This window comes from Apteryx mantelli, chromosome 18 (assembly GCF_036417845.1).
Source record: "Apteryx mantelli isolate bAptMan1 chromosome 18, bAptMan1.hap1, whole genome shotgun sequence".
NCBI lineage: Eukaryota > Metazoa > Chordata > Aves > Apterygiformes > Apterygidae > Apteryx > Apteryx mantelli.
In genome coordinates, this window is record NC_089995.1 from 8,961,126 (window position 1) to 8,975,816 (window position 14,691).

Here is a 14,691-nt window from a genome sequence, read left to right on the forward strand (position 1 = left end):
CCTGCATGCCTGTTTTACCAATGTTTGTGTTACCTACGAGGTAAAATGTAGGTGTAAAGCTGCATGGTAAACTGTATCTGTGTTACTGTGCCGCTATATTTATACTTTCATAATTATAGTGCTTATGGCTTCCCAGCTGAAAACTTGCTCAAGGTAACATAATTTGTATCACATTAGAGTGTTTTAAGTCCAGTTACTTTCGTCTGAGGTATGTATAATGTAGATAGGGCGTTTTATTTATGTAATAATGCTAATAAGTCTTCTCATGTGAAAAAAACCCCAAACTTTAGTTTTGAGTTTTACAAATCTTTACTATGCATAGTTTCTCATGATGCACTGATGGCCAAGCACCTCTTCATTCATTCTCTAAAATATTTTTTGTCTAGGTTCATTTGCTTATTTTTGTTTGTTCATGACCTAAATTATTGTAATATATTTTATCTTAGAGTAATTTTGAAGGACAATTAGAAGTTACAGCTAATGTAGTGTTTAATATTTTTCATAATAAAGTGTTTATCAGTCTGAGAAGGCAAACAATTGCTTTTTGTTCACATTTGTGTATGTCTCTGTTGCAGATTGCAGTACTGCTATTTTTTTTCAAATTTCATTATATTTGCTATTTCTCTTCAAACCCCAACTGTGACAATGACATGACTAGCAAAGCATCTCATTTTTCATTTAAAAAGAAAAAGGTTTTCCATTTTCCCAACACCATAAAAGAGAATTTGAAAATATTGAGAGTTTATCTTGAAGTCTGGCTGAAGAAAAGGGGGTAGCAAAGATGACCTCTTTGCTTTTAAATGAAGTTATAGGAACAGAAAAGACCTTGTGGTTTATTTACATAATAGGGGTGTCTGATTCATAATATTTAAAAATATTCAGATTGCCATTGCTAAGATAAAACTACTAATTTGGGAATTCAGGGATTCTGCACTGGATTTCAGTTCTTCTCTAAGTGGAAATCAAAGCCCTGAATACCATGTGAAGTGCCTTTGACTGCCTAGGTCCACATTATCTAAGAGTCTGTATTACTGAGTATTAAAAGAGCTAAAGTATCTTTAGTTTTATCTCTAACTTTCTGAAGCAGTTGAAGGAGGGAAGGAGACAAGAATGTGAAGTTTCACACACATTGTGATACAGATACGTGAGTAGTGTAGGGAACGCTGAAACTGAGACTCCATTTGCTTGGATAACTTCTGAGCACTGACAAGGAAGGTGCTGAGCAGCCCCTCGTAGAGGAGAGTCTAAAAAGGACCTGTGAATCCCCTTGCTTTTTGTTGAAAGTAGAAACCGCTTTTTGAAAAATAGGATGAGAAATGTGAGTTTTGACTATATATTTAACTATATGTATTTGTAAACTGGAAATTACAAAAAAAATTAGTGAGTTGCACAGTTCAGATTTTCACTGAACTGTTCTGCCTCCTCTCTCAGATTGGTCTTTGGCTGATAAATGCTCGAAATTGGGACTTTTAGAAAATATTAGATGTTCAGAATCATAGCACCATAGTAGGATAAATCCTGCTAGTTTTTCTTAAGCTTGATCTCTACTAAGGAAGCTTCCTGGTAAATCTATATCAACAAACCTCTTAGTAAAATCACATTTCGTACTGGCAAAGGAGTCTCTATACAAGTTCTCTGAACAAAATAGACTGTAGGTAAATACAGTTTTGCCACTGCACTCAGGCAGTTCAAACATAATAATCTTTTTACATGTTTTAACAAATTCAGGATGTCAAGAAATGTTACAATGATCAATCGAGGATCATACAGCTCATAAAGTGATTCTGTACAACTTTCATTTTCTTTTTCAGGGCTATTTTTTCCCCTCAAATAAGTTTATAGAGCAAAAGAGCAGAGTTTTCTGTTTGGTGAGTAAATATTTTTTAAATTTTTATGTTCAGTTGCTTAGCTGTTATCCACATTAAGGTCTTCAAAAGCCAACTTAATTCAATTCAATCATATGCACTCTTTCAAAAATCTGTATGAACAACACATTCTCAATGTGGATTCTCTCTCTTTTCTGTACTAACTTCCCTGCTTACAATCACTGTAATTTTACTGAAAGATGTTATTAAAACTTTTTTTTTTACTATTGCTGTGAATTTTATGTTCATTTCTACGTCAGTATTTTGTTTTCAGTATAATCTGTTTTAATCTACAAGCACTCTTAGTGTTTCAGGAGATTTTGTTTTAAGGTATACTGAGATCTTAAAGCATTAGTTCCTTAGGTATTCTGGCAGAGTTACGGCAACATATTTTTCCATTTCTCAGTCAAACTGGGGTCAGGCCAATGTTTCATCTAGCACCATCTTCTGTTTCCCGAGAGTGGCAGTAGGAGGCAGCAGATAGGGAGAGTGTGGGAACCTAGACAATTTGCACAGTCCTTTCACCTCCTGCCCCCGCAGCATCCACAGTGATTGCATTAGGGATGTTAGAAGGTAGATCTCTGCCTGTTTTCTTAAGTACCTGTTCATGAAGCTGTTGTCCCTGAATTTGTCTCGTCCCTCTAGAACCCATCCTCACTACCTCTGGTGATCACAGGCCACAGAAGCACTTTCTTCATCATTTAAACCTGCTAGAGTCACCTAGTGCCCCCTACTATTGGGACTGGGTAAACACCAGTTCCATATGTGGTTTAACCCTTGTCTTCCTGGTTTTGGAAACTTCAGTCAGCTCCACTTCAGCTTCCAGCACTCCAGACTGAAGAGTCTTTGCCTCTCCTCATAAGTTGGCTACTCCATCACCTAGATCTTTGCAGCTGTCCTTCTGTAGCTCCACTACCTTTGTCTTGAGATGCAGAAACCAGAACAGTGTCATCCAGTTGTGACTATGCCATGGTTTTACAGAGGGACAAAACAAAGTTTTAATCTCAGTGTTCTTCCTGATGGTGCCCAGCCCTTTTTTGGCCTTTTTGTTTGCTGTTGCTAAGCACTGAGCTGATGATTGCAAGGAGTTGTTGCTGAGAACACCAGAATGCCTCTCCTGGGTTGTAACTGCAAGTTTCGAGTTCAAGCAGGGTTTAGATCTCTCCCAGAATCCCCAGCAGTCTCTGAAGGCTTTCCCTTTTCAGAAGACATGCTATGTTGACTGTTTTCCTGCAGACCTTTTTTATCCATGTGCGTAGTGATCTTATTTTTTAGGACAGCTTCTGCCATATAACATGGATGGAAGTCAGACAAGGAATGAATGTCAAATTCCCTGGTCCATAGTTCCCTATATTCCCTCCAGATTTCTTCTTGTAAATAGGAGTTGCGCTGGTTACCTGCTAGTTCTCCAGTATAGTAGCAGTTTGTAATGACAGATTATACAGATTGACCAGCAGTTCTGAAGATTCACGTTTGAGTTCTTCTTGGATGAATGGTATCCTGGGGACTGATTAACATCTAGTATGTCTGGTTTAATACTTGCTCTGTATTTCCCTAAAATTCATCTTACTCCTGCAAGCTATTTGCTGCAAAGAACATGCTGAGTATGGGAATCTCCCAAGTACCGTCAATAGTGAAGACCAACACAAAGAGGCTCTCTGAGCTACGGCTTTATCCTCTCCCAGTGCCCCTTTTGTGCCATTGTCATCAAAAGGTCCACTGTCCCCCTAGCTGACTTCCTGCTTTTGATGTGTTTAAACATCTTTTTACCCTCAGTTAGAGAGTGCCGTGCACGGCAGTCTTCACATTCGTTTTTAGCCCTCTGTTTCCTGTTTACATTCAACTTGCCATGCTTTATGGGCTTTCCTGTTCTTCCCAGGTGGACAATCTTTCCACTTTTTAAATGCTGACTTTTTCCCTGTGGTAGCCTTCCTAAGTTTCTTATAGAACCATACAGGAGTTTTTTGATGTCTTTACTCTCTCCTCCAGAATCTGTGTAGGTGTAGCAGCTATTATCAGAAATTCATTTAAGAGCTGGCATCTTTTTTTGTCTCTTCCTCTCTCTCTTGTCACCTCAATCCAGGCACAGAGTGACAATGTAAGCACTTTTCCATCATGAATGCTGGGAGTATGCAGTGATGTCCTCGTGTATCACTAGAGATGTGGAATTTCCTATTCCATGGTGTTACTAAGCTGCATATTGTTCTTTAAACACAATTAATTTTATAGGAGAATAATATTGTCTTTGAGAATTTGTTTGATTTATGTGCACACACATTCACTGATTAATGTGCTGATTTCCTTTTCCTTTTTTTCTGATGAAGACTGTTTAAAATATTTGGCTTTAATACTTTGGACTGGAGCTACAAAGGATGTGAAATATTGAAAAAATAAATACAATATCATAAAGTGTTAGAAACTGTAGAGTGTGTATTTCATGTAGTCTGTATGTCTTTGTTTAATGTGGAAAAGTGTTTTGGCAGCATTCTAAGCAGTTTTGAAAATTAAACCTTGACTCAATCCATACACTTCAATTCATACTTAAATCCTAAACTTGTAAGTTTTAAATAACTGAGAATTTGCAGTGGCTGTAATGTTGAGTATTTTTAGAGTACCTATGAGTATTTCCTGGAAAAAAGTCTTATTAAAAATGAAATTACAAGATTTGAAATGCCTTTTTGCACTTACATTAGATGTATTCAAACCCAATTAATTCAATTTTAAGTAGTACTCCTGTAGGTCTTATAAAGATCCCCTAAATACTACTTCAAATTTGGAATTAAATTAAAAAGTCATCTGTGTTTTAATCTGTGAACAACATCTGGTGAGCTCTAGTAAGAATATGATTTTTTTTGTTTTCTGCTCTCTATTTTAACATTTCTCTACCATTCTGATCTAGTTTCCTTGATGCCCAGACGATGATGTTTTTTGAGGTTCATACAAATGCTAGACTTTATTTGTTCCGTGGATATGCCCTTTCGTTTGATTGCTTTTATAAAATATGTCCATTGTACCTAGCTGGTTACTTTTTCTCCTCCTCCTCCTCCTGCAAAGACTCCTTTATTTTTTTCCTGCTTCTCTGTGTTTTAGTCTGCTTCATGACTTTCATCCACTTTTTAAAAAAACTGAGTTAGTTAAAAATTCAGCAAGAAGTAAGATTAATTGAGTTATGCTGCTGAATGCTTCCTAACAGCATTTTACAGAATTATTCACATCTTCATTTTACAAACAAAAAAAGCATGCGCCCCTTCCTCCCCCACGTCCTCCGGGAAGGCCTTACAGGAGCCTATTGTCTCCATTCGCCCTGGGATGTCACAGATGGGGAGATGCTCTTCTCAATTCTTTTCTCTCTTGAAGCTCTAATGACCGCTGCTCCTTTGATTCCTTTCTCAGGCAAATTGGCATAGGCAATACAAAAAGAAATTTAGGTCACAGATATCTTTACCTTATTCTGCTTGAGTGAGAGGGAAGAGTTAGTTCAATATGTACTTGTATATACTGTAAGTATATGGCAAAATTAATCTGATCCAACAAATATGAATTTACCAGCTCAGATACTGTAGGCAAAGGAGTGTACAGTTTTAGTGTGAAATAGAAACAGGCAGTTGAAAGAGTGTTAAAGCTCTACTTATGTTTTTTTTTTCTAGAGACTGTAACCTGGTTCCTTGTGTTCATGTGCATCTATACTGTTAAAACAACTGGGCGTATTAAGAATGACTAATTTTAAATAAAATAACTTTATTTTTTATGTAGTTTCATTTGCAAATGAGTATGGATATGTTTGTTTTAGTTTGAGAGGAGCCTGCTAGCTACCCTCAGTACCGGCTCCCCTCCCTCCCTGTCAGGACAGTGAATTTAGCACCGTGGCGCCGAACGTTGTAGGGAGCTTCCTTTGAACCCCAAGTGTGTTGCACCCGTTGGCTCGGCACGCAGGCCTGGAGGGAGGGCAATGCGTACTTGCTTGTGGACAGTGTTAGCCACACGGATATGCAGGTGTTTGAGCTGAGCAGGTAGTACCAGGGGTCGTTTAGTCATTCAGAATTATTTTTCTGTAAGCAAACTATTCCTTTTTTACGTGCTCCTCAGGCCTGCCTTTATGTGTGGCAAAAGCAAGCATTTACAAAAACAGGAAGCTGTTTTGTGTGTTGCCTTGCATCTCTGAACTGTCTTATACCGACATACCTTTTATGGTTGGCTACTTGATTTTCCAGTTAAAATTAGTGTTGCCTTTAAAGTATTACTAGCAGGTCATGCTCTTCATCACTTCTGTAGGCTGGGTTTTGCATGTGTCTGGTCCTACTTTTCAAGTTAAAACGAGTACTCAAAAGGTAAAAACACCACCGATACAGCATAGTTTCTCATTGTTTTACAGGATGCAGTGATTAAATCTAAACATGTTAGCTAAGTTATTTAAGCTGTTTCTCATTATTGTTTGTCTTTTTTGTTGGTGTTTTGTAACAACGGAATACTATTCCCTCAAATATTCGTGCCCTTGAAAGTGCTGTTTATTTCAGCTGGCTGCAAACTTGTGGCAGCAGGCCATGCAGTTTATGAAACGTTGCACCCCTGAAAAAAGGACTTTTTTTGTTTTGTTTTGTTTTGAAGTGTGTAATCAGGGTTTCGGGCTGTCCAGGGTGGGAGGTTATGTTCTGTAGAACTGGCTTTGAGTGTTTAGAAAGCGTGACAGAAAGTACTGCAAGCATTGTGGGGTGGCTTGTATTCCAGCTCATCTGCTGGGAACCCGGAGCACCGCTGGCAAGGCGTATTTCTCCCTGTTAATTTATTTGTGCATAACTCTGCTACTAATACCAAAATCTGTTTTTGATGCATCGTAAGGACTGGAACTAAAATCTTTCATTAGACGTTATATTGCTGTGTTCTTGGTACTCATGCTGTAGAAGTCTTAAGAGATTGCAATTTTTCCAAGGCTAATATCAGAAACTCTTAATTGTGTAACAACTTTTATTCTTACAAATGCAGAACAGAATACTAGTCTTGTCTATATACTAAAACAAAAGATTCTTAAAACTGCAGCATCCGATTGGTGTCTTATACACCTAATTTTGTGTTGTTTGTGTAAGTAAAAGGCAGACACTTGAGATTTTCCTTTTTGTAGTCAAAATCAAAGGGGATCTTTATACTGAGGTCTAGGGCATTCCATTAAATTTGGAAGTTGATCTGATATAATTAATGTTGAAGAGTTGTGACTTCAGAGGTCTTTACGTGGGGTGTAAGAACTTGCCGCAGTCGGTCAGTTAGAGTGAAAGTAGTTTTTCGTATCATCAGGCTGACAAAAGATTAGATCTATTAGAAGTTTGCAGTGTCTCCCAGGAGACTGTGCACAGGGATAAAAACAACTATATTTTACTGTTCCCCAGTACTTCCACAAAGGCAAAATATGACAGAGCTTTATAGGAATACTCACGAGCACAAGGACTGCTCTTCAAGGATTTGCCACAGTTTCCAGCTGTGGATAAATTTCTGTGCCTGTTAATAATTTGTGATTATTCAAGCGCTAGGAAATGGCAGATGAAGTGAAGAGGCTGATACACTAAATGTATGGTGGGATGATTAATGACTGTGCTGCTTAAGGCACGCAAGCATCAGCTAGATCACATCTCATCTCCAAAGAGGAACTGGTGCCAGAAGTACAACAGTGGAAACAAAACTCTGACTAAAGCTCAAAGATCATTATAAAAAGTCTAGATTGCTTATAGCTTTTAATTAAGAGGCTTGCTTTTTAAACAAGCAGATAATAAAAAGAATAGTTAGATTTTTTTTCAGTAATGAAGTTGTAATTAAAAAAATATTTTTGTCTCTGGAACTTGACACTTGAAAGTGTTTCTTTGAATAAACAAGTTTCTTAAACTCCAGCCTCCATGCCTACTGATTTGGTGAATACTCTCAGTTCACATACAAGATTCAAAGATTAAATTGGAAATACTGGGGGGGAACATCCATTACGAATAATAGCTGTAGAAAATGCAACATATTCATCTACTTTGAATGTTTTTCTCAGTATTTTTTTGTAGGGAAGTTGAAAAGCTGGCATTAAGCTTGCTGTCTGCTTGACAGAGATCACGTTAGAAACTGATAGTGTGTACAGTAAATGTTTCATTCTGACAAATAACAAGTCAGTTTTTCTCTTTGTTTGAAGGTAGCTTTTGGTTTTATTAGTTTTTGATGCAAATGTTATTTTGCAGCTGTAGAATGACTTCTGTCCCTAAATTTAAGCTTGCAGTGGGCAAGCTTTCACAAGGATATTGCTGATGTTCTGCCCAGTTTTTAACTGCTGCCCTAGAAAACTCTGATTTTGAACTGATCTCATTCTAAACACATTTCATATAAAACTATCATCTCTGTAAAATGAGTGAGATTTTGGCATAATAGAGTCTGATTCAATTGCAGCAATGCCATAGAGCTGGAATGAGTTTATGCTAATTGTAATATTATAGTCATGTTTAATTTGCCTTTCTCTGAAAATCAAAAGAGCAGTGTTTGTTTCCTTGAGACGCTGGTAGAGTAGAACTGGAGAACAAAAAAGTGCATGTGTATAATATATAAAAACGTATTTGGACACATTCAGAGTCTTAGGGAGGAGGGTGGACTTGATGATTTGGGGAGAGTTCACATGTATTTAGTGAAACGAACTGAGTTTAGTTGATTACATTTCCTGTTTTCACCAAGAAATTCATAAGCACTTTCTGTTTTTCAAGTACCAGACAGTGTATAGCTACCTCCAAGAAAATGAGAATCGTTGCTGCTGAAAACTTGCAGTCTGAGTTCTAACTATCCTGAAACTGTATGTTTGGAAAGTTGCTTTCCTCCCTTTTAAGGGAAAACTAATTCCCTAGTCATTTTTAAATTAAGGTAAGAGATCTTGTATCTTTGTCTGCTCGTGTAGGAAAATGTCTCTGTCACTGTAGGATCTTACAGAATCTACTGTATTCTATAAGAAGAAAAAAAAAAAACATAATTGCCTAATTTACCAGAGCTTTAATCAATGTAATGATACTAAGGATTTTGGTGTTTTTCTTTAAGTATACTATTAAACATATTTTGTGAAGCGTGCATGAATTAACAGGAGTGTACTGTTGTATGTAACTGTCAGCGTTTCACCAAAAGCACTGGCTAAACTTTGACAACTGGATTTTGCCAGCTGATCGCCCTTAACCTTGAGTTCTAGAAGATTTGCAAACTTTCTGCTTTAATGTATAAAAAGAAATTGAAACCAAGTGGATGTTAAATTTTTCATAATAGCTTCAAGTTGTATTTTAATGTTTTTTATTCAAATACTTAAATGCTTCATCTTTTTACACTTCTGTATAGTAATCAAAAAGGCATGCCAATCCATACTAAAATAATGAAAAAAATGTTGTTTTATAACCATTTTGTGCTTCTTTAAATCATGAGGTTAGTTACAATTTTCCCTTTTCCCCTCCCTCAGATGTACCCATGAGGCCTGTGTCTGCTCTGAGTTTTCTCTTCAGCATCTCAAGCCTTTGCCAGTTTAGGATCTAGTTTTCTTTTTATGATACAGCAGTGCAAAACAAGTGCACGTACAGAACTTAGGTATTGTATGTGTGACCATAAATTTATGGTGTTTAGATAGATACTTCTGGACTCTTCAGAATTTGCTTTAGATTTGGCAAGAGTGAAAGAAAAATTATTCATTAAAATTATTTCTCTCGTGTGAAGTACTATAATTTTTTTTTACTTTTTTTTTAAAAAACTTATTAAGTTAGTGAAGGGAAAAAAGCAAATTCTGTCCTGTTTAGAACATCCAGCTCTAAATAGAGTTATATTGCAACAAATACTGCAGCCTTGTTGACTGTGTCAGTCTTCAGTACTACTAATACTATTAGCTAGTTCCATAATCTTACAAGATCTAAATTTTCAAAGATCTCTAGGTCTCTAGACCTCTAGAAAGTATAGAGACCCTATCCTTGTTGCTCCTAGGATATCATGGAGATCTAAAAATCCATGTTGCAGGGAGAAATGTCAGTGTATTGAAATTCATGATAGAGGTAAAGTGAAAGAGCTTTCTTTTTCCTAACTGTGCTATGAGCAGTTTTAACAGAAAAAGCACTGTGGTTGAGATTTATACCATCTCTTCTAATAAATGAATTTTCCTTTTAAAGCTGCACGTTAATGCGATATTTACATATGTGGGTTTTTTTTCCATAAGATACAGTGCTCCCAATTTTGTAAGCTGTGGCACGAATCCCATCTAGTATCTACTGCTAGTCAGCACTTTGTGTTTGCCTCTGCTGTGATCGTTACCTGTTTTCTGTGAGTCATCCTCTGTACTGGGTCTGTTCTGTGCAACTGCCGTGACTGAAGCGTGTGCTGAGAAGGGCGGCACGTTATTGTAAAGTGTAGTGGTCAAGACTGTGCAAAAATGGAAGTCATATATTGCCAAGGCATGAAATAAACTTTCATTAGGTGAGATAATGTGTCCACTTAAAACGTAAGAAGTTAGAAGTGGCTAATAAATGATTAATGCTTTCAGACTTAAATCATCAAACTGATAGGTTCATGTTCTAAGGTTCTTAATTAACGTCCACTTCTAATTTAGAGTGATCTTGTAGCTTGCATTAATAATCTTAATTTAAATAATTTTTAGCAATATGTACTTCCATCTTAGTAAATTATGTGAATTAGTTCAAACTTGATTCCTGATGGAGTGTGCTGGAGACGGGCGTCGGGCAGCTCGCCGCCTTCTCGCCGCCCTGGGGGTTACGTAAGGAGTCAAACGCCCGGCGCCGCCTCGCAGTTCAGCCTCGCTGGCATTGGAAAGCCATTCCCTCTCTAATACTGTTATCTCGGCGCTTCCTTTGTAACCTCCAAGAAGGACATTTTGTCCTGTAAAAGGAACCTGATTTTGGTAAATTTCCTACTTTTTTAGAATTTTTTTGCTTTTAGTAACTTTTTATTTAGAGCGGAGAGCACGTCGTACAAGCTTATTGCATAGGACTTGCTGACTCTGTCCAGGATGAAAGGGGGAAGTGTTTTCTGTTTGCAGAACTTCATTAAATATTAATACAAAAGCTAAGTAGACGATAGCACCTCAGTCTGCTGCTGACTTTGCTGAGTTCCTTCTGCTGTTCAAGCGGCTGCCTGTACAGAAAAGCATGCTGGTGTCTGTGGTTTCTTACCTGCTAATTTGCTTTATCAAGTCCTGTTATAGTAGCCCAGATATCACATCCTGTTTCTTTATGGTGTCTGAGTTAGGGATTTTTTCTTTAAATATACTTACTATACCCTAAATTATTTTTTAAAGCAGTGTTTACTGATTTTTCCAGATTCAAGTCTCTAAAGACTTGTCTATGTTAAAAACATTCTAAACATATTCTAAAAATGTTAATCTGCTGCCAAGAGCTATGCTGAAAGCCCAAACGCCTCCTTGCAGTACAGCAGCTAGGAAATCGGTCAAGGTTAAAGGCCGCCTTTAATATTTGTAGCCCCCCCCCCCCCCCGGGTTGCCGGTTCTTTTTGCCAGTGTCGTGTAAGTCGGTGGTGTTGGCCGTGTCTTATCCAGCTGCCTTTCACTCGCGGGAGCTATATCCTGGCAGATATGCTTAGCCAGCTGGGTTAGGCTCCTATCATGGCCGGGATACGAGGGCAGCGCTGGCTCTGAATCCGGAGCGGTGCTCGCCTGCCTGCGGATCCATGCTGAGACGCGTTAGCCGCCTTCCCGCAGCGCTCGGTGCAGAAGGTGGCTGGGGGGAAGTTCTCACAGGTGTTCTGCAGCGTGCGGCAGGGCGTAAAGTCCTGTTCTATGACAGAGTTCACTAGAGCCCCTCGTTGTTCCTTTTTATTTGTTATAACAGGGGCTTACAGCTGTTGCTGGGGTTAGCAAGTAGGGACGTATAGGAAACATATTAGCAACTGCTGACTTTCCAAAAACAGAGTGCAGGCGTTACTTCTCGAGGAGCAGGAGAAGTGCTCAGGATGTGTCCCAGCTCTGCCCACCCTGTAACTAAGTGTCCTGTCATTTCAATATATGCAAAGTGAGCACGGCTCCAGTTAATTGGCATATCTGAAAAATAGCAGAGTAGTGCACAGTGCTTACTAAACACTGCGGGGAAAGTGGTAAATGAAAGCTGACAGGGCCTGAAGAATTACAGTCTGCCTAGGATGGAACATGTAATGTAGAAAGGATGTGTGCGGAGTTAAAATTATTTAACATGTTGCAACAAGGTGTGCTGCACTGTCTCCCAGATCATAGATAGCACCTTTTTAGTTTTTTAACTGACAGCCCTGATTCAGTGAAGTCTCTCTGAGCTGGTTATTTATTATCTAGAAAATGACCTTTTTTGGCTGATGGAGTGCGGGGGGAGGAGGAAGGAAAGGGAAGAATGATTAAACACATGTATTTTGGAACAGCATTTTATTAGTACTTACTGTACTGATGGAAGTGCTAAATTAGGATAATGATTTATCAATACAATTAGCAATGTATTTTGCTTTTTCTTTCGTAATGTAAGTGTAGATGCTTTAATATTAAAAGATAATTAAGCCTTTTAAGTACAAAATAGTTACAGTACACCAAAATGTCTTTATTAACACTATATGCTTCAGTTTTGTTATCTGTTTCTGTAGTTTGTTACATTGTATTGCCGGACTCACAAAGCTGTAGTTAAGGTTCAGTGGTATTTGTTTTGTCTGCTTCACTTTTCCCTGCGCAGATTTAAAAATAGGTTGTCCTAATGTACAGTAGTTTAAAGTGTAGTACTTTATATTTGATTTTCTTTTTAAAATGGCATATTAATTGTCTCTGGAACACTTAAGGAGGATTACAGGTGTAATCCTTTTTCTTCCTTCTGTCAAAATGTTGCCTTTGTGTTTAACATATCTAGTACATTTGACTATATAGTATATTTTTAATATTTAAAACAGAGTAGCTTTTGTTATCACATTGTGGCTATCTGTGCCACAAACAGTAGTATGGCTTGTCAAAAAAGTCTCACTGATTTTTATTAAAATTGTATCCAAACATAGTAACTTTTCAAATTTTATTTTATTGCTAAGGCTGATGTTTATCCTTCAGCTGATACTGTCGTTTGTGGGTCAGATTTGTGACAGTGGTACCTTTGTGTGAGTATATTGCTCTAAGAGTGACTGTTTTCCCTTTTCTTAGAAATTGGCTGAGTAATTATTGTGTATGTTGAACTTTGAATGAAATCCTAATATACTCCAAGAGGTAACTTTTAAATCTGCTATCATCTCAGTTTATCTGTTTGATTTTTCTGACACAGGCTCTCCAGCAGGACAATGTTACTTGGCTCCTGTGACAGACTTCGTACTGTGCCCTTACCCCTAGCCATCCCATCCAGAGGCTAATGTAATGTGTTTTAAACCTTTTTCAATTGCATTGAAAATTTGACAATATGTATGCTTAAATTTGGAAGCTGGACTGTGTATAGCTTATGAGTTCTGTTCCTGCGAGGTGTGAACTGAGTATATCTGTAGCTCCTGAGAGCGGGGAGATCAGTTGCAGCATGTTGAGCTCATTGAGATCAAAACATGCAGAACGATGGTTTTCTGTAAGTAGACTTGTTCTTTGGTTGAGCAGTTTTTAGGCAGGAAACCGAGTGCTCACGTGATGCCAGTGGTAGTGGTGTGGTGAGAGCTAATGGAGAAGCTTGCTGCAGGGGCACAGATGCCAAATGTTTTAGAATACTAATGGCTTTGAGACTGACAAATGCTTAGAGTATGACTGTGCTTTAATACAGGCACTCTAATAGCCTAAGCTAATTCAGGTAAAGTAGAAGAGAAAACAGTTTTGAAAATAAATATATATTTTTTTAATTTAAAATCTTAAGAATTCCCCTGTTATCTCTGTATTCAGAAGAGGAAGCAAATAGCATTAGAGTACGGACAACAGAGTTGAATCATCAGCTTGCAATAGGTGAGAGTATGGGCTTTCATTAGCAGGACAACACCAACTATAGAAAAGAGGGGCATATTTTATTTTTTCATTTAAATGTCTTAGATGATAACAATGTAATGACTTACTGGATTATATAATTTTAATATCCCATTTTATATGTAGTAGTACCTTCAGGTGTAATTTACTTTTGATATATGGCAAAATTTTTACTGTACATTTTGTTTATTTTATTGGATAAGATTTTCATTTCTGTTTCAGCTTGCTTTAGTTCAATCTGGTCTGTAGAATAGCATTTAGAGCATCTGCCTTGGTTGCCCTGCCAGTCCTCATAGGATGGTCCTCTGAAGTGTTCTGCCGGACTCGATTAATGCAAATGCTACTTCAGATGCTCTTCTTACCCTTCAAAGGGGAAATCCTGGAAGATTATTCCGTAGGCGAAAGGTTGCTTTACTGCAGCGCCTCTTTTGGAAGTTGTATTCCATCTTCTGTTTTAGACAGCTCCAATGTTTACATCCATAGAATGAATATTCTACTTGAGGAGAATAGAAAGGGCATATTCTAAAACTAATTTAAGTAGTGTTAAGATTTTTATGTTTCTTTCAACTTTCAGCGTTTTCAGGGTTTCTCTCCTCCCCCTCGCGTTTCCAGTCCCGCAGGATGCTTTGATACTTGTGACAATTGTTAATGGGGAAAAAAGGAGCATCCTTCATATGGATTTAGCTACCTTGATAAGCTCGAGCAGTTGAAGTTGTAACATTCATGTTTTTGAGAAAGAGTTATGGGTCTCAACTCTCCCTCATACTTCTTTAAGGGATTTTGTGATCCAGCTGTCATGCACAGCTCAGCTTCTCAGTAAGACTCTTGTTTGCGATTATGTCAGCCCACCTCCCTGCTTGCACAGATGTGTGCACAAGTTTATCAAGCCAGTGC

The 14,691-nt window shown here is 37.8% G+C and overlaps 1 protein-coding gene across 9 annotated transcripts in view; it reads left to right on the forward strand.

Moving 5' to 3' along the window:
* NCOA3 (nuclear receptor coactivator 3) overlaps positions 1-14,691 on the forward strand; it is a 100,099-nt gene that overhangs the window by 50,464 nt on the left and 34,944 nt on the right. For 2 of the 9 annotated variants that reach the window (XM_067307526.1, XM_067307529.1), the window contains exon 3: positions 1,812-1,868. The exons of the other annotated variants lie outside the window; for them this stretch is intronic. The gene's annotated coding sequence lies outside the window, so the exon portion shown is untranslated. The remainder of the gene's footprint in view (positions 1-1,811; positions 1,869-14,691) is intronic. 9 annotated transcript variants of the gene reach the window in all.